The sequence below is a fragment of the Pygoscelis adeliae genome, unplaced genomic scaffold, assembly GCF_000699105.1.
Source record: "Pygoscelis adeliae isolate BGI_AS28 unplaced genomic scaffold, ASM69910v1 Scaffold202, whole genome shotgun sequence".
Lineage (NCBI taxonomy): Eukaryota > Metazoa > Chordata > Aves > Sphenisciformes > Spheniscidae > Pygoscelis > Pygoscelis adeliae.
Genome location: NW_008824544.1, coordinates 3,505,163 through 3,524,133, shown reverse-complemented (window position 1 = coordinate 3,524,133; position 18,971 = coordinate 3,505,163).

Sequence of the window (18,971 nt, the reverse complement as noted above, 5' to 3'; positions counted from 1 at the left end):
GCTCGGGCTCGGGCTCGGGCTCGGGCTCGGGCTCGGACGAAGCTATTTCATGCATGTGCTGGGGCGTGTGTGGCTTATGTCAGCGGCTTCTCTCATGGTTTAATTGCGGGCAGTGAAGCACATGGAGATGGTGTAAATATTTTTTTTATCCAAGAGCTGTAGTTATTAGTGAAGCAGTCAAGCTGAAGCGCTGATTTTGCAGAATCTAACCTGGCCTGACCGATGTCTGAAAGCAAAGCTCAGTGTCTCGTTATGTTGTGCTTCTATTGGAGAAATCCATCTTGGCATTACCACAAGGGGGGGAAAAAAAAAGTGATTTCTAATCAGTCCTGGGGGAATTTAACATCATTCACACAGAATTCACTTTGTCTTGGCCAGAGCCATTGCTGTGCTGAAGGCTCCTCAGATTTCTTGTGGGCCCGTAATGGGTGCAGCAAAGTTCTCTGTGTGCCTTAACGAGGAGCAGGTCTCCTCGTATATGTGGCATCTCACTGTAAAGATGGCAGCACTTGTGTAGGTTTGGGTGCTCGTTTGCCTCTCATTTCCATAGGGAGCCTAAATGCCATGCAGTACCATCTCACTGCATCATTCAGAAGTAAAGATTGTTCCTATCCTCGCTTTATATATGATATGCTGAAGGGTTAAAGGAATGAGTCAAGATCACGTGGAGGTGAAAGGAGTTATTCGGAGTCGCAAAGGGATTTTGTGTCCCAAAACTGATCCTAGGCTTCCCAAGTCACTGGACTATCTTCCTTTCAGTAGCCGAGCTTGCTGAAGTCTGACCAAAGGCTGGAGGTCAGATTGCCGGCAGTCCATGCTTGGGAGACGATCTCAGTGTTGATAAATGCGAAACTTGCACAACTGAAAACAATACCCTTGAAGTGTGTCTAAATTGTAGCTCCTTTCTGCCTCCTCTTGTAAACGGAGGAATGAAAAGAAGGGTAGAGGTGAGCAGGAGACACCTGTGGGGACTGGAGAAAGGTATTGTAGAAGAAAGCGATGGTAGAAGTGATGCTTTTGTCAAAGGTAAAGGTGGAGGGAGTCTGAGAAGAGGCGCTGAAGATAGGAGGGTAAAGGAGAACAGAAGCCCCTGGTACAAAAACTGTCCAAGAATAATTTTCCTGTGCTTTCCCCTAAATCCTAATACCAGTTGCACCGTTTATGACAATAGACCAGTGTGTGTAACCTGTGCCTCAAAAAGTGCTTGTGGCCACACTGCTATTTAGCACATCCATGGTTATTTTCCAGTTGTTGTTATGCCATGGACATATCAGGATGGACACACAGAAGTTCTGCTTATCTTAACTAAAGCAGTTAATGCTCTTTCCGGGTGTAAGCAAACCTGCGCAGAAGCAGGTAAGAAATGCCTTGGCAGGGGTTTGTGGTGGCCAGTAGTGTTTGCTGAGAAGTGAAAAGCCCTTGTCTGTCTGTGCCTTTCCTATTTTTTCAGGTGGTGTCCTTAGCTAATGACAAGCTCTGAGGTTACACTGAGCTTGAGTGAGCTGAGAGATGGGGCAAACAACCCACTTCCAAATAAAAGTGGAAGAGGCTGCCCTGCTTGTTATGGCAGTTCTGTGGGTAAGTGAAAGCCTTAATATGCTTGTTGTTCATTAAAGGTGGGGTTGAGGAGGCGAGCACTGGTCCGAGCAGCAGCCTAGTTTCAGGATGCAAGAGAACTTAATCTTTCACACCTCCAGGAGAGCTATCCCTCTGAGTCAGAAGGAGGAGAAAAATCCAGCCCCAGTCTGACTGGAGTCCTGCATGTCTCTAGGTACCTACACCAAACAAAGAAGCCCACCATGCTCCCCCTGCAACAAACTCGCCTCTGATTTAGTCAGGTACTCTGCTGAAACCTCTTAGTAGTATTTCCCAGCTGACAAAGCAGTGGCAGAAACCTTCATAGCATCAGAGCTGCCCCTTGTCTCCCAGTCTGTGGCACATCTCTTAGCCATCCAAACACCAGACCAGCCACCGTCAGACCGGCTGTTAGCACAGTACGATGTGAGCTTGCCCAAGCTTCTTCTGTACTGAGAGCTTGCAGGCAGCCTGAGAGGCTTGAGTGCAAAAAAGGGATCCCCCTGGCACTGTCCGTAGCAGGGTGGCTGCAGGAAAATCTGAGAGATTACGGCAAAAAGGCAGTAACATCTGCTGAGCTATTTAAAGTGGAAGCAAGTGTCTCTATTGAACAACAGACTGTTTTGCGGCTGGTAAATAGTATATACTTTAAAATGTCCCTTGGGGTGAGGAAAGAAGGTTGAGAGAACTTCTTTTAATTATCTTGTGTGTGTTCTGACTTAGTTCTCAGGAAATTAAGTTCCAAGGAGGCTAGAGATGGCAGCTGCATGACCGTGGCCTGTGATTGTCTCCAGCCTGAGGATATGAACAGAGCCAGTGGTCTCAGGAGAGCTGTGGGAGAGCCCGGCTGCGGGGGACCTGGACAGTGGTCCTCCAGGTGGCACTTCCCCCCTGGCTTCTTCCCCGAGACAGCATGAGACTGTACAGTCCTGCTGGAGATGCCAACATCCTACTGATGGAAAACAACTGTCCCTGTTGCTTGCCTTCATAAAAGTGCCCATGAGGTTTTTATTTTGCATAAAAAGAGGCTCCTCAAACTCATTACCTAAATCCCTCAGAATAGTTGCATTGTTTATTTTGGGCACAGGAATACATGCTGTTGGGAGGTCTGTCTGTGTATCACCCCCAAAGTTGCTGGGTTTGGGTGGAGGCTGTAGGCTATTTCTGGGTTTGCTGTAACACTTGCCACTCATTTCAAAAGGCACTTGATGAAGTTGATTTAGTATCCTCATTGCTTCATAGTCACAGTACCTAAGTGGTAGGGAAGAGGCAAGTTCAGTTAGTGGATCAGCTTAATTAAATGCTTGTGTTAATTTTTAATAAGCCGAACAATGTTTTTATGGGTCGAAGGTCAGGGCTGACTGCTATGGAGTCTTCCCACAGCAGCCCAAAAAAGAAGTACGAAGAAAGTTTGGCAGGCAAACCTGTTGAAGGGCTGGTGTTAGTGCCTGTAGGTGGCATAAATGCAGCATGTAATTGCAATGCTACAACTCATCTGCAACGTTAAGTCTGTTTGGCAGCTCAGTAGATTTGCAGTAAAGTTGAAGCTTTTATTTTTTAACTTACACCAGAGTGCTTACTAGAGAATATCTCAAGTTCTTTTTATATTTTAGATGACATAAAGCATATTAAACATCTCTCTGGTTTTGCTTGTAAGTCAAGAATGTTAGTTTTCTTTCTCTCTTTTCTTGAAAAAGCTTTGAATGCCTGCAAAATAAACCATCCTTTATCGTACTCCACATCACAAACTTGAGTCGCAAAGTAGAAAAAATCCAGTTTTCTTACAACCCGAAACAACCAAACCTCCAACCGGTACCTGGGACACTGATCAGTGTTCACTGGGTGAGCTGCTGACCCACGCTGAAGTATCCCGAGGGAATCATCCAATGACTCCAGCTGACGCAGCAGTGTCCTGAAGATATGAACCTCTTCCAAGTTACTCCGGTACAGTTCTTCTCTGCCACCATTCAGCCAATTGCAGATTATTCTTGACAGGAGTAAGGAGGCACTAAAGGCTAATTAAACACAGCAAACGTACTTCGTAGCTAGAACTGAGAACTAGCACAAGTCACCTTTGGCAAAGCTTTGTTGGCTATTATGAAAATCAACTATGTATGATTTTCCTTAGAGTAAGAATAAGCATGTGCCACAGATAATTGCACGTATAGTCTGTGTTAATAAAACCAGAAATACGTAATATTCTCATTGCTGTTTTGAGAATTGCTGTAGACGGTATCAGGCACTGCCATCTCTAGGCACATCTATGATGGTCATGGTTGGCTGAACAACTTTATTACTCTTGTCAAGTCTGAGAACTTTTAAACATAAATACACAGGATTTTTTTTTTCCAAGGAAAATAATAGAAAAATCTTCCAGTAAAGTAATCTTTTTAAATTTTTGACCTTTTTCCTCTCCACGTCCCAGTTTTTCCGTTTCCTAAATGATGTCAAATTCACTTTGCAGGAATGTTGAAAGGTTTTAATAATAGATAGGAAGTGTACTGAGATTCTTGGCTGGAGGATGCTCTGTAAATATAAAATGTTATGGTTACTAATGCAGACCTAAGTTATGACGTGAATTACAAAGGGTGCCATGAGGCAATCCCAGAGCTTTCCAAGCAAGCTCCATGGTAAAATATTCCTGAAATTCGCTTTCGTGCTCTGGGTGGAAAACCTTGTGTTCATTGAGCACTGGCATGAAGTTTGTACTCTGCAGGGCAAGTTCAATACAAAACTGAGCGGTGTTTAAACTAGCAGGTTAAGAAGAGCCAACTAGCAAAATCGGTTGCAATCAGCATCAGGTCAGTTAGTGACAGATGTCTTCATTTTAGGCAAAGAGCTGATTTAGGGGTGAGGGTGCCAGCTTGAAACAAGAAGTTCATTGTGTGCACTGTCAGATGTACTGTGTGACCTTGAGGAAGTCGTTTAATTTTACTGTTTCTTGAGTTCTTTATCTGAAAAAAAACCAAAAAAGAGTAGCATTTTCCCTTCCTCCCAAGGGTGTTATGAGGATAACCACATTAATTAGTTGCCTCCTTAGAGGTGAGTGTAATAGAGTGGAGTAGCTAGGACATAGCTCTTCCTTATCTCTGCTGACCAGTCCTGGTCAGTATCATGTCAACTAAATTGATTTTTGCAGAAGGTGATTAAACACAATTAAATGTCCATGTTAAAACCAACGCTAAGATTAGCTTTATTGAACTGAGATCAAAGTGGTGATAGATTGTGAGCTCCTTTTATTAAAAAAGCGTTAATGGGATCCATGCAGAGCTGACAGAACGATTTCCTTTCCCACAAACCCACCGTTATCTATAAAGCTAAAAGATGAAATTAGAGTTCTTTTTTTAAACTACAGAGCAGTCTCTTTTTTTTTTTTTTAAGTGTTAATGATCCCTGTCTTTAGCTAACTTGTTAACATTCCTTTGGCAGCTTTACCAGTTTCTGCTGTTCAGCTTAAGGTTTTTATTTTCTTGTTGCAGTATGTAAAGAATTTTTGGACAGATTTTACAATTCACTTAAAAGAAATTCAGATTTTGCTGTGGACACCATAGCTGGTCAGCAGCTGTGGGGATGCAAAAGGAAAAGAGCAGCATCTGGAATCGTTCTCCTTTGTTTTCAGTTCTGAGAAAGTCCTAGTTAACTGACAGAATTTCTGTTCGATAAAACACTCTGTCCATCTGCACTCACGGACATTAATGCAAAAATAGTAATGACAATAATAATGATAATTACGAGGAACAGAGGACAGTCCTGTGGCCTGTGTGAAGCGAATCTGTGTTTAATTTTCAGTGTATATGGCTGCATGTTGTTGGACAGCCATTGAAATCAGCGGGACTCTTTCCAGCAGCTTCCCTGGTCATTGGCTGGGGCCCTAAACAGCCTATTACAACAGGGGAAAATTAACATAGTTGTTGGCAGCTCGTCAGCTGATGACTGAATAGATACACTGAAATCCCCATCCACCTTTCCAGACTGGAACTGGGAAAGGCCAGGGGTGCAGAGGAGGGAGGCTGCACTGCTGCTGAACAGACAGCCGCGCTGTTCTCCCTTAGTGACAACTTCAGGGCTTCAGCGGTGCTTCAGGCACCCAATATTTTTTTACTGCGTGACGTTCTGGTTTTAATGACCTGGGTCCAGATAGCTGCCTGTAAAAGAATAGCTATCACTTCTGTGGAAAGCTGCACGTGTTTATGGAGACTGAAAGACTTCTCGTTCAGGGCAAACCTGGGATCCAGGCAGTTGGGACACATTCTATCGACCACAGGAGCTTTGTGCAGTCAGGCGGTTTGCGTTGTAAAATCTCTCCACGCTCTGATGTTAGTCAGTCGTGCTGCAGGGACTCCGCACTTCTTTGGAAGCGGGAGGGGAATCCCTGAGCTCTTCGCAGAAGAGCTGCTGCAGAAGACGCGCTGCTTTCTGGTAGCTCACAAGGGACAAGTCCCGCTCCACCAAGAAGCAGTTTTAGGCCAGCTTCAGCGCAGCCTTAACACAGCAGACATTTCTGCAGCTCCACTCTCTCCCATGGACCTACCCTTTGAAGAAAGGCATACGCTGGATTTTCAGCTCTGGATTTTCCCAGGTTATCATTTGGGGATTTTCCTGGCCTGTTCTTATGCCCAGAGGTTATTCCTCTGAGTGCTGTTCAACCACAGAGCAAAAAGAGAAGATCTGTGCGAAGAACTTACAGTCATAATAAAAGTGAAGAGATGAGCCAAACCAACAGGAATTCCCTGGGGTGCAGGGAAACAGTGAATTGATCTGGCCAGAAGATGTGCAGAGGTTTCAGTGGATCTTTCTCCTGTGCTGAAGAGTGCTTATCTACCACGGGTCCTGGTGGGACAGATTGGATGAGTAGAGGTGGAAGACTCTCATCCTTGATTTAAAACCACAGGTGGTCTACGCTGCTCTACGCTGTAAAAGCCAGTAGGAAAACCCTGCTGCTTTCAATGGGGTGAATTCTACCATGAGAGAGGAGTGCTTCATTGGTGTATCACCTTACTCACTAATTCATTTAATTGCACATTCATTATGTTTACTCATGTGACAGACGGACACAATCCAAGGCTTACCTTCAGGATTTATTATAGGTACAAAATTAAACAGAATGTTGCCAAATAGTAGTAACATCATTCAATAGCACCTTGAAAATCCATTATTTGCACATTATCAGCATCCTTTATGAGCAGGTCTGGCACTGCTGTGCCCTCCACTTTGCCATGTGTTTTAACCCATGGAAGAGGGAGTCCCGTGATCTTAGCAAGTGACTTGTGGCATTCAAGACCCCTGACTTGGGTGCCTTCTACTCCCATGGACTTCTGGGGGTGTGAAAGCAGTCCCCACTTTGCAGCATCCCCTCTCTTTTGTCTTGGCATTAATTCCCTGTCCTGTGTTTTTCAGTGCTGTTAGTGTGGAGCCACAAATAACATATCCACAAAAATCATTGCTGAAGTGAGCTGCATGGTGGGAGCCCACATGCTCCTGCCAAATATCTGTGAAAAGTTTAAGATGGCAGATGCTCATCTTGGTAAGCTCAAATAAGGTAGGTGAGCTTTAGGGTCTCATTGTCTAGTTGCATTTGTTTGTCCCTCTGGGTCCCTGCCCGCGGACTCTTTCCATTCTTTAGCCTTTCTAAACCTAAGCAGAAAGGGAAATAAGTAGTTCTGTACTCCCTCCCTCCCTCCTCTCGTCTACTTACGGCTCAGGCCAGGAGAAGCAAAGAGTTTATGCTTTCATCCTAGCCAGAGCAGTCTTTGTTGGAGGCCTGTCCGGATGACTCACTCATGCGGATGGGCACTTTCCCAGCTCTGCAGTGAAGGAGGAGCAGTGCTGACTCCTTCAGAGAGAGGTTGCTTGTTCGAGTTGAGCAGCTGTTAACAAAGACTGCAGAGTTTTAAATAACCCAAATAAATGAAATCTCTTCTCCCTCTTCAGTTAATCAAGCCTTGCTTTCTTTGTACGTCAAAAACCTGCTTGCTTTCCTCTTACCCAGACGGTTTTTCATGGCTGATAAAAACTGAATGTAGGACATAAACAGCCAGTCCCATGGACTGAATGAAGCCTCAATTTCCAGTGGCTTCGTGTCTTGTGGATCTACTGCTTTTGTCCTAGTAAAGCGCAAGGCTTGGCATAAGGCTTTCTCATGGCTGGGCACTTCTCGTGATTCACTCCCCTGTGTGATCTCTCTGGTGGCTACTAAGATTTATTCTACAGCCTTTCTCTTGGGGAGGGGAAGGCTGTAGAGATCCTGAACTATGGGGAAGGAAGTGAGACAGAGGAGATCGTGCCACCACCTCTAGAGATGTCATGGACTGGCAAAGCCCCGGTCCTTGGCTTTAAATACTTAGAGCTGCAGACAGATCACTGGAGGGCATGGGACTGCAAACCCATGTCACTTGGGGTGCAGCAGCTGCTCTCCCCAACGCTGCCACCCCCTGCATTACAGAAATCGCTTTGCAGCATTTGCACAAACTGGGTGATTTTTTCCTCTCCGGCAGCACAGAGGAGTTACAGACAACATGAAAACTTATGTGCTCTCTAAAGCGTCTCTCACATTCTTTCCTCTTGCGGAAAGGAAACTGGACTTAAAATCCATGGAGCTCTCCAGGAGGATGAGAGAGGCTGAGCTCTGGAAGTTACTTACAGGCTGGGGAGAAGTAAGCAGGGTCTGTATGGAGAAAGCAGAGCTTGTGAGCCTGATTAAGGAGCTGCTCCCGAAGTGTATGTGTGGAAACCCCAGATCAGACCTTTAGCTGACACCCGTATCAAGCCCATATTGGCCACAGATACTGTCTAAAGGGATGGTTAGGGTTTTTATTAGGAATTGCTTTTGTAGCACCCTAGCAGTGCAAGGCATTTTTCGAACACCTTCAGGAAAGGTTACTAACAGACATGCAATCATTAATTATTTACCTTGCAATAGGTGAGCAGAGGTCCCAATATGCCAAGACCTATACATACACGCACACGGACACACACACATACAGAGAAGCTGGTTTCCTACATTATTCTCTGAGGACATGGTGTAAATAAAGCCACAGACAAAATCCATAAATAAATAAAAGGAAGGGGCTCTGCCCTATTACCCGTGAAGTCAAGGGTCTCTCACTGATGATACTGAGAGCAGAATTAGCCATGGGGTATTCCTGGAGCACATGATACTGTGGGATGGAGATAGGGAAGGAGGGAAGTGCCAAAACACAGTGGAGGTGAAACTCGTGTGCCCTGGCTTAGCTGCCTGAAGCACAAGGTCCTGAGCTAGTTCACACGTGGCAGAAATGGGCACCCCTAGAGGTGCTTTCAGCCCATCGTTTTTCGGGGCACTGGCAAGTCCCTCACACGCAGAGGTCTCACTTCCACATGCGTAGTCTAGTGCAGGTGGATCCTATTCTACGTTCTCTATTCCTTTTTCTCTCTTTCAGCACAGGTAGGCAAGTGAGCAGCAGTACAGATAAAAATTGCAGCTATTAGTCAGAAAATGCTAACCAAAACTAACCAGCCTAAAGCCTGTGTTGCTAGGAAACAATCTGCCTCTTGCTATGCATTGCTACCATTTGTATGTATCCACTCTTCTGATTTTCTTATTAATATTCTTTGCCTCAGACCTACTAAGAAATTTCCACTACAAGCTGGCACAGAATCCAATCCTCTCCAAATCCCACGATGGTTTAATTTAACCTCAGATTGCTGGTGCGAGTGGCTTCAGTTACTTTGTTTTAGTCTGGCAGAAAACTGGCAGAATTCACGTGCCCATTTATGCACATGGGGATATGCAAACAGGGAGAGCTGAGCTTTGCAGGACATAGCGGCGTGTACTGCCTTCTGGTTTTCCAGCCTCTCCTGGAGGTTTCTTCCTTTCAGCGATGCTGTTGCCTCTTACATGTCTTAAGGAACTAACTTGCCTGCTTGTGACTGTCCAACCATATCCAGAGGGAAACCCAGGCAAAAAAAAATTAATCCCGCTAAAATTATTTTTCTTAGGACACGCTACACTGACAGAAGTACCTTTAACCCGCATTTTTATGTCAATGCTAGGGAGCTCTATTGATTTACTATATTTGAATTTAAGGCGATGTAGTTAAATCAATACCCAACCAGAGCGGAGATTAGGTTCTCCATTGATTTTAAGCGTGCCTGACACTGGTAGAGTTTGTAATTTACAAGCACAAGGTATATTGATGTGAGGCAGCTTTAAATCTCTCTGGCAACGTTGCACGAGCTGCATCCGAGCTCTGCTAAGATTTAGGCTGGGAGTTGGAGGGGGGTTTCCAGTGATGCATTCCCAGTCTGCTGATGGTTGCTGATATGTGAGGTCTCCTGACAAAACATGACATGTGACTGCTTCCCAATGCAGTTCTATTAGAAAATTGAAGTTTAGCAAAAATCATGGTTTTGGCTTTTTTTGGTGTGTTTTCAGGTGAGTTTATTTAAAGTATGTCATTATGCTATGAGGGTTAGGAAGGGGCTCTCCCTGCAGTGCCATCAGCAGTATGGGAGTGCCATAATCTTGGTCCAGGCAGGGCAAGGAGAGCAGTGACCAGCAGAAGTCACAGTCTAAGCACTAGCTGCTAACACTGGTCAGCTGCAGCCAGAAATCACATCACCTTATAATCTCATATGGAGGTATTTGGCACCAGCTGCAACTTCCACAGGCAGCTCCTTGGCCACAAATCCATCTTGGCTTTCCTGGAAGGCTCTTGCCTTTCATCTTAGCAGTGAAGGAAGGAGGCAGGGTGCCTGTGGATAACCTTGTCCATTACATGTTACTGAATAAGGCAGAATCCTGGGAAAAAACAGTCTGAGAGAGTGTTTTTCAAAATCTGAATGTAGGGCACAAAGGACAAAATTAAAGTGTTCCACGTTGCACCTGTAATTTTATAACGGCTAGAAGGGTCAGTATGGCATAAACGTACGTACATGTTCCCCTGTGGGGATTATTCCATAATCCATAGGTCTTTGCTGTTTGGGAATAATTGAACAAGCCTGCCTTTTCCTTTGCTTGTTGTCTTTGCAGCAGTTTGCCACGAATACACAGTCTAAGCTATCATAAATAAAAACTTGAGCTCTTTAGACCTACTCTAAATACATCTCTTCCCACCTTGGTGTATTATACTTTGCCAAAATCTATAGATATGCAAGGGCTTCACCACCTCATTTTACTCTGCTAAACTGAAGTTTTCTGAGGATTTCAATAGGATTTGAGCTCTCAACTCTCTTATTCTTGTTTTGGCATTCTTCAAATCCCTTGCAATGAGGGATTTGCACTGTCCCACTACTCCAGGACATTCTGCTCGTTTAAAGGAATTATTTGACCTGTACACAGGTAGAGCCTGTAGAGCTTAATTTTAAGTACAGAAAATGAAGGTGCAGGAAGATCAGTGGAAGGCCATGGTACAACTCGTAAAAGGAAAGCAGAGTGCTTGTTCATTGTTTTTCTACCTCAGCAAGCCCCTGTCTCCCTGTGGGAGTCAGCAGAATCCCTTTCTAACCCCACCAGAAAAGAATGTGCCATCTCCCATCCTGGCTTGCATTGCCCAGGCACCCTCATACTATGACGGGTGTGAGTAGCAGCAGGACAGGTCATGACATACCGAGTCCTCAGTGAACAGCTTTAGCCTTGGTGGGCAGGATCTAAGCTGGTCCCAAAGCCTGAGCCTGGCAGCAGATCCCTTAATGGCAGGAAGAAACCTTCCTCTTGTAACCTGACCCATCCTGGAGAAAGTGAGACCTACTTTCTACTAGCTGGAGGAGCAAAATAAAACAAGATGCGATAGTTGGGAAAGAAGTTAGTTAATGCATTGGAAGCCCTTGAAATATGCTGTTGTTTCTGTAGCTCAGTGCCACATCAAATGCCAGTAGAAAAAGGACTCGGATGGCAGCTGGTTAAATGCAATGGTAAAAATGGTAAAAAGCAAACTTCTAATGTGTTACAAATTAATAAATGCCCAGCAGTTCACATCTGAACCTTGGCAGCCTTGTCTTGTCTGGGAAACCTGGACTTGAATCACTTGACTGAGCATACATCCCTAGTGCGGTTTGGGATGCCCTAGGACACCCGGTGTGACTTCCAGCTGGGCTAGAAGGATGTGCATCTCCTGGAGGTCCTGTGTCTTATCTGCCCACGCTGGGTGTGTCTCAGCTGAGAGATTTTCAAATGGCTCTAGATACATATGTTGAGGTCACTGAATCGAGCCTGTCTTTGTTTGGTTTTGCAGTGAATTTTCAGTATTTCCTGTCACAAACATAGGCAGACAGATGGATGGATGGATAGCTATATATATGTATATATATTTGTAAGTTATTTGGGTACATCTGCTTTAAAAAAGGAAGTGGAGAACTAAATGAAAATTAATCTGTCAAATGTGGTTGAAATTCTCTGATGAGCAGGTAAAGACTCTCAATAGATTTTACACTAACACACTATATTTTTACTACGAACCAGCTGGCTTATCCTTAGCTAATTGGAGGGCTGAATCCATCTGGCCACCAGTGCAGTTCTTATACAAGGGAGAGGAGTGTTGCGTTCTTAGGGACAACGCTCTGGTCTCGCAGATGGGAGAGGAAGTTCATGGATGTCAGGAGTTACATTATCGTAGGCCATCAGAAAATCCCGACCCTTGAAACTATAATATCTGTTCATGTAATTCTGTTGACTTCAGCAGCAACTCATTTGTCTGTTGGTTTCACTGAATTCACTTGTAGCCCAGCAACTGAAAGCAGCCTAAACTTGTTCTCCTAGTTAGGGGTCTTCTGCTGTCTTCTAATCTTCAGATCTCTCAAGCTGGCCTGGGCCTAGAAAAGATCACAACTGTATTGAACTGAAAATAAGTTAAAAATGCAGTTTTCTCCTCTCTGAGAAAGGGACGATGGAAGCAATCTTTCATGTAACACAAAACTTTCATTTCTAGGTAGCTTCAAGAAAAGACAAGTGAGAGCTAGAACCACCAAGAGCCACCAGGTTTCTTCTCTTTATTCACTAATTATCAGTTATTAATTCAGTCACCTTCCTGACAAGATCTTCCTCCACCTGCAGATGAGGTGGCTGGATCTCAGAGCTGAGATCTCCATTTCACAGCAGGCCATATGCTGGTGGCCAGGCCAGCTCTGGAGGCGGTGTGCCAAAGAAGGCACTGAGATGGTGCTCAACCAGCTACTATGTGAGTGCTCTGCTGCTCACCTCCTCCATGAAAATGGCAGCGCAACCCCATGACAATACTTCTAATAGTCATGTTTTGGAGGGGGTGGGGTAGAAATTCAGTATCAGCCAAACCATGTAATTCAATCTTCATGCTGGTAAAGATGATTTGGGAGAGGAATTGCTCCTTCCGCATCAGTAATGAACCAAGGACCTGCTTTAGTGTTGAAGTTACTTGTCGTTTCGGATGTGCTCTGTTGCAGAAGTTAAATCCATGTTCCTCATCCCTTCCAGCTTGTTAAGATTTTCTAGCACTTCATAAAAGAACAGAGTGTTAACTTTGGGGATGTGGCCAAATACACCTTACTTGAAACCTTGTCTGCTCAGCCATGACTTCATTTGCCTGTGGAGTGCCCATGGAGGCAGGTGTGCACGTAAGGATAGACTTGCAGTTGCCATGAATCAAATGAGTTCAGCAGAGCCCAAACAATTTCCATTGTCCCATGGCTTGGTGCGGGGTTCCTATGCAAAATTATTTAGAGGGAAAGGCACTCAAGTCACATACATGCTTAAGTAGCAGATTTAAAATTAAGAAGGAAAATATTCTGGACAAAACATGGGAGTGGAAATGTTTTGTGTAGCAGGTGGGACTCCCGCACCCAATTAACTGATGCAGAAATAGCTGCCATCAGCCCGCAGCGTTCTGGAGCTGTCTCGTTCTGTAAGTCGACATTTCCTGATGCCAGCAAACCCAGCAGCCCAAAAAGCTATTTTTTCCCTACTGCTGAGACCACCATTTCATAGACTCTGGCAAAAGAGGTGCCTTCTGTCTCCCAACATCACATGCCAAGAGAAAGCCTTTTGTCCGCCTACAATAGAGCTAGTGGCAGAGAAGGAAGTTGTGAAACACTAGTTACTGTTGCTGGCAAGTGAGCCATAAAGGAGGGTTCTGCCAAAAGGACACAGGCTGGGATCTGACCTCCCTTTCTATGCTCGTCGCTAGTGTATATAGGTGAAGCCATCTCTTGTAGGGAGCACTGGAGGCGGCCTGCGTGCTGAGCCGAGCCAAGAACTCCCTGGAAGTTAACAGCGTTGTTAGTGCTGGGGCAGAGATCTGGGTCTGTCGGAAACACGGACAATGCTTCCCCTCAGTCTTTCCACTGAGGGATTTGTGCCATTTGGGCAATTGCCATGGATCGCAAAATGCAGCTATGAAATTGGTAGCTACCCCAAATTAAATAATATCCTGGAGGAGGGGGCAAGAGCAGAGGGTGGCACTGAGCAGCTTTCAGGCTGGCCAAATCTGGCATCTTTTTTATTTGCTAAAATCTACCTTCTTAATAGTCCTTGCCTGTGCCTGCCTTTGTGCAACATCAGCTCCAGTGTCAGAGCAGCAGTATGAGGTGCCTTTGGGTGTAGGAGATGTATTGGTACCCTCCGGAGCCCAGCAGCCTCCGCTGCTCTTCTCCCGCGCAGCTGCCCATGCTCAATGCGGCTAGGTCCTGTGGGACACTGATGGGGTGATCCTCTGTGTCTGCTATGGGGGGTGCAGAGCAGAAGAGGGGTGAAGCGTGGGACACTGACCTGATAGCACAGTGCTGTGCGGTGATGAAGGATCTGTTCCCTCTCTGCTAAAGGGCACTCGCTGTCTCCTCCCTGCTAGAAGCTGCGCAGGGCCATAGGCACATGTCAGTGCATTACTGATTACTCCCAGGGTAAGTCTTCAGACGCTCTTTTACAAGCCCAAGGGCTGAGACATATTTTTAAAGTGGAATCTGCAATTCTGGCATTTTCACGTGCCTCTGGGAACCAGGAATTTTAACCACAGCAGTACCAACTCCTTCATCCAGCCTTAAACAACCCTACAATGGCTTGACTTAGCTCTTTCGCACCTAAATCACACTCTGGATTGCTGTTGCCTACCGTCTTCAGAAGACATTTTGCTGCAGTAAAATTTTCAAAGTTGCTCCTTAAATTTGGCTGTTAATTTCACATTTGATGCATGTGAATTAAATGGCCAGATTTTCCAAGCCTGAAGCACCTTGAATGCACCTGTGACTTTTGTTCTTGCCAAATATTTGTTCTTGAAGGTAGACTGAAACACACCCATGCTGTGGTTTATCATGACCTGATTATATCGCCGTGAAGTCAAAGGGTGGGTGTGAGGGGAAAACAGCTATTTAAAACCATTTTCATCGAAATCAGAGCAGTCTGCAAGAGCAAGACAGCTGTTAGATGCATTGTGGGCACTGAGATGGGAATTCCTGCCTGTTTAATCAGGCAGCCAGCTGCAGCCGGCAAAACCAACCCCGGCAAGTCAAGAAAGCTGCACCTGCGAGCTGTGTATGCGCCTGTTGTGGGGTTGGGAAGAAAAAAAAAGTTTAAAGACTCGATCAAACCAATGAAACCTGAAGGGTGGAAGCTGTGTGGAGGTTAAATGGCAATAGCTCCATCATGGACCATCTTGCAGGCTCAGCTGAGAGAGGACTCGGTGCGTCGTGGTGAGGAACCATCTGTGATTAGGAAAATTTCCGGATGTCTGTAAAAATGACAACCCTCCATTAAAAATTCTGTAGCTGGGTTACCATTCCCGCTGCCTGAAGTTCTGGATAATTAGCTTTAAGGATATTACAGTGATGCCTTTGGATTGTCGCCTGTGAGGGTTCAGCAAGGAGCTGAGGCAGTGAAATGCCTGCAGAGCCCCGGTGCAGAGGCAGTAGCAAACCCTACCATCTGTTTTTAGCTCAGGCACTGTAAGCAAACATTAAACAAGTGCATCACACCATTACATGTATTTCAGCCTGTTGGTCAGAAACTGCCTGTATTGCATACGCAGGCAGGCAGGCAGCCCGGCGTTGAAGGGCAGCCCCCACCACCAGCTGCCCACGCTGATTTGGGTCAGGCGTGGTACCCAAATTTGCTGTCAAACCTGAGCCTGTCAATCTGACAGCTGTGGTTCCTGGACTCAATGAATGAAGTTTGTTGAGTCACCCAGTTCTACTTGAGATGGATTTTATGCAGTCATAAACTGGATGACGCCAAACCGGGAGGAGTGGCTGATACGCCTAAGGATCATACTGCCATCCAGACCTTGACAGGCTGGAGAAATGAGCCAACAGGAACCTCATGAAGTTCAACAAGGAGAGGTGCAAAGTCCTGCACCTAGGGAGGAACAACCCCAGGCACCAGCACAAGGTGGGGACCACCCAGCTGGAAAGCGGCTTGGCAGAAAAGGACCTTGGTGGACATCCAAGTTGGACATGAGCCAGCACGTACCCTTACAGCAAAGGAGGCAAACGGTATCCTGGGCTGCATTAGACAAAGTATTACCAGCACGTTGAGGGAGGTGATCCTTCCCCTCTACTCCGCTCTCGTGAGACCCCACCTGGAGTACTTTGTCCAGTTCTGGGCTCTCCAGTACAAGAGAGACATGGACATACTGGAGAGAGTCTGGCGAAAGACCATGAAGGTGATTAAGGGTCTGGAGTATCTCTCCTATGAGGAAAGGCTGAGAGAGCTGGGACTGTTCAGCTTGGAGAAGAGAAGGCTCAGTGGGGATCTTATCAATTTATATAAATACCTAAAGGGAGGTTACAAAGAGGATGGAGCCAGGCTCTTTTGAGTGGTGCCCAGTGACGGGACCAGAGGCAATGGGCACAAACTGGAACACAGGAGGTTCCCTCTGAACATCAGGAAACAATTTTTAACTGTGAGGATGACTGAGCACTGGCACAGGTTGCCCAGGGAGGTTGTGGAGTCTCCATCCTGGAAAATGTTCAAAAGCCATCTGGACACAGTCCTGGGCAACTGGCTCTGTGTGGCCCTGCTTGAGCAGGGGGTTGGACCAGATGACCTTCAGAGGTCCCTTCCAACCTCAACCTTTCTGCGATACTGTGATCTTGTTTCTTGATTAAATACAGGATCTTGGCCACAGGCACAACTATCCATTTTCCCAAGCACCAAGCAAGAATGTTGCAAAGTAAATGAAGCCAAGTGGTGTGCAGGCATAGCCAAAATTAAATTGAAAGTAGAAAAACAGTTGAGGACCCTGTTTGGATTAATCACCTAGCTCTGGTCAAGGCCGTCGCAAGTGCAGGTTTTATTTATTAGAGTTTTTAAAAATAGGCTCCCAAAAAAGAAAGATCATTTACCAAAGTAATCATTTCGTGAGATGATAATTGCTGTGGTAGGTTCTTTTTTTTCCCATAAAAATGTTCTTAGCAAGAAAGATGACTTCGTTATACAGAGAAAAAAGAGGAGTTTTTCTTCATGTAAATTAAATGTTAATATTTTCGAAGTGTTTCTACGAAACACCCAAAGGTTTACAGGGAAATACAAACCAAAATGCAATTATACATTTTTAAAATATCTCACTATGTTGCCCTTTTAAATTGATTCTGGTTTTATTACTTACAAATCACTGCTGTGCTGAGACGAAGACCAGGTTTTGTTTAGCAAGCATACAGAACACAAAGAACAATATATGGCTGAAATAATGTATGATAATATATTTTCAAGCCTCTGTGAGGGAAGAAGGAAATACAAGTACTTCTCCCTGCATCAGAAATTTCAGAGTGAGATTTTGTGGCCCATATGTGACACAGGGTACCTGGCACGGTTCCTTGGCACTCTCAGATCTGCAGATCCTTCTGTTAGCCATGGAGACTTGGTCTGTTAAGGACTTGCAGAGTCAAAGAAATTGGGTGAATTTATACTGAGAGGTAATTGTCACATTGTAGCTAGCACAGTCAAGCAGCAAAAGGCAATTTTAAGGGTGAGAGGTAATGACAGTGCCTTGAAGTTAAATAGCACTAATGATGTTTTTTAGGTGGTTATGGGGAGGGTTCAAAGAAGAGATCAGTGGGAATGAAAACAACCTGGAAGCCCACCTTTCCTGCTCCCAGACATCGCTCCCTTTTGCATGCCCCATTTCTCCGCTTTATCCGTGTCCAAAATCACATTCCTGGTCCCTGAGGGCAGGACTGTGCCATAGCCTCGGGTGCTGTGCCGGGGGCTCCTTCCATTTGCCTTTATTTACATTCTGTAAAGGCAGAATTACACAGCAATGGATCTCATCTGCATAACGAAGAGCCCATGCCCAGCACAGAAGGCCACAGAGCAGATTTCCTCTCTCCATGATCCTAATTAAACATCTGTGGTGTGCAACTGGAAGGGGGCTTTGCTCAGCCAGCAGAGCAGGAAAGGGGCAGCCAGAGAACGATTCCCCCAATCTAGGCTTGGTCGGCATTTCTGTTTACACCGGAGCGGAGCCTGCCCATTGATGCAGGGAGCAGTAATACAGCTGCAGACCAGCGAAGGGAAGGCTGAGACCCCCCCCCTTTCCCATGCCAGTTACGGAGAAGCTGGAAAAATCAGAGTTGTTTGAGAAAATCCCCTCTGGGAAAGTGGCCTTCGACTCATCTGTTTCCAAAAGGGCATTTGGCCATCTGCTGCATCCGAATGCCAACCTGTGCAAGCAGAGCAGTCGTCCTGCAACCAGCTGGGAGGATGGAGGATGGCTCCAGGGCACTGGATCAGACCATAAGGGTCCAAAGATGTGCCTGCTGCATCTAAGATATGTTTCCAGTCTGAAGAAGCATGGCCAGCAGGTCGAGGGAGGGGATTCTTCCCCTCCACTCTGCTCTCGTGAGGCCCCACCTGGAGCACTGCGTCCAGCTCTGGGGCCCTCAGCATAAGAAAGACACGGACCTGTTGGAGCGGGTCCAGAGGAGGGTCACAAAAACGATCAGGGGGATGGAACAGCTCTCCTGTGAAGAAAGGCTGAGAGAGTTGGGGTTGTTCAGCCTGGAGAAGAGAAGGCTCCGGGAAGATCTTATTGTGGCCTTTCAATATATAAAGGGGGCTTATAAGAAAGATCATAGAATCATAGAATCGTTTAGGTTGGAAAAGATCTTTAGGATCATCAAGTTCAACTGTTAACCTAACACTACGAAGTCCACCAATAAACCATGTCCCTAAGCGCCTCATCTACACGTCTTTTAAATACCTCCAGGGATGGTGACTCAACCACTGCCCTGGGCAGCCTGTTCCAGATGGGGACAGACTTTTTAGTAGGGCCTGTTGCGGTAGGACAAGGGGTAATGGTTTTAAACTAAAAGAGGGTAGATTCAGGCTAGATATAAGGAAGAAATTTTTTTATGATGAGGGTGATGAGTCACTGGAACAGGTTGCCCAGAGAGGTGGTGGCTGCCCCATCCCTGGAAACATTCAAGGTCAGGTTGGATGGGGCTCTGAGCAACCTGAT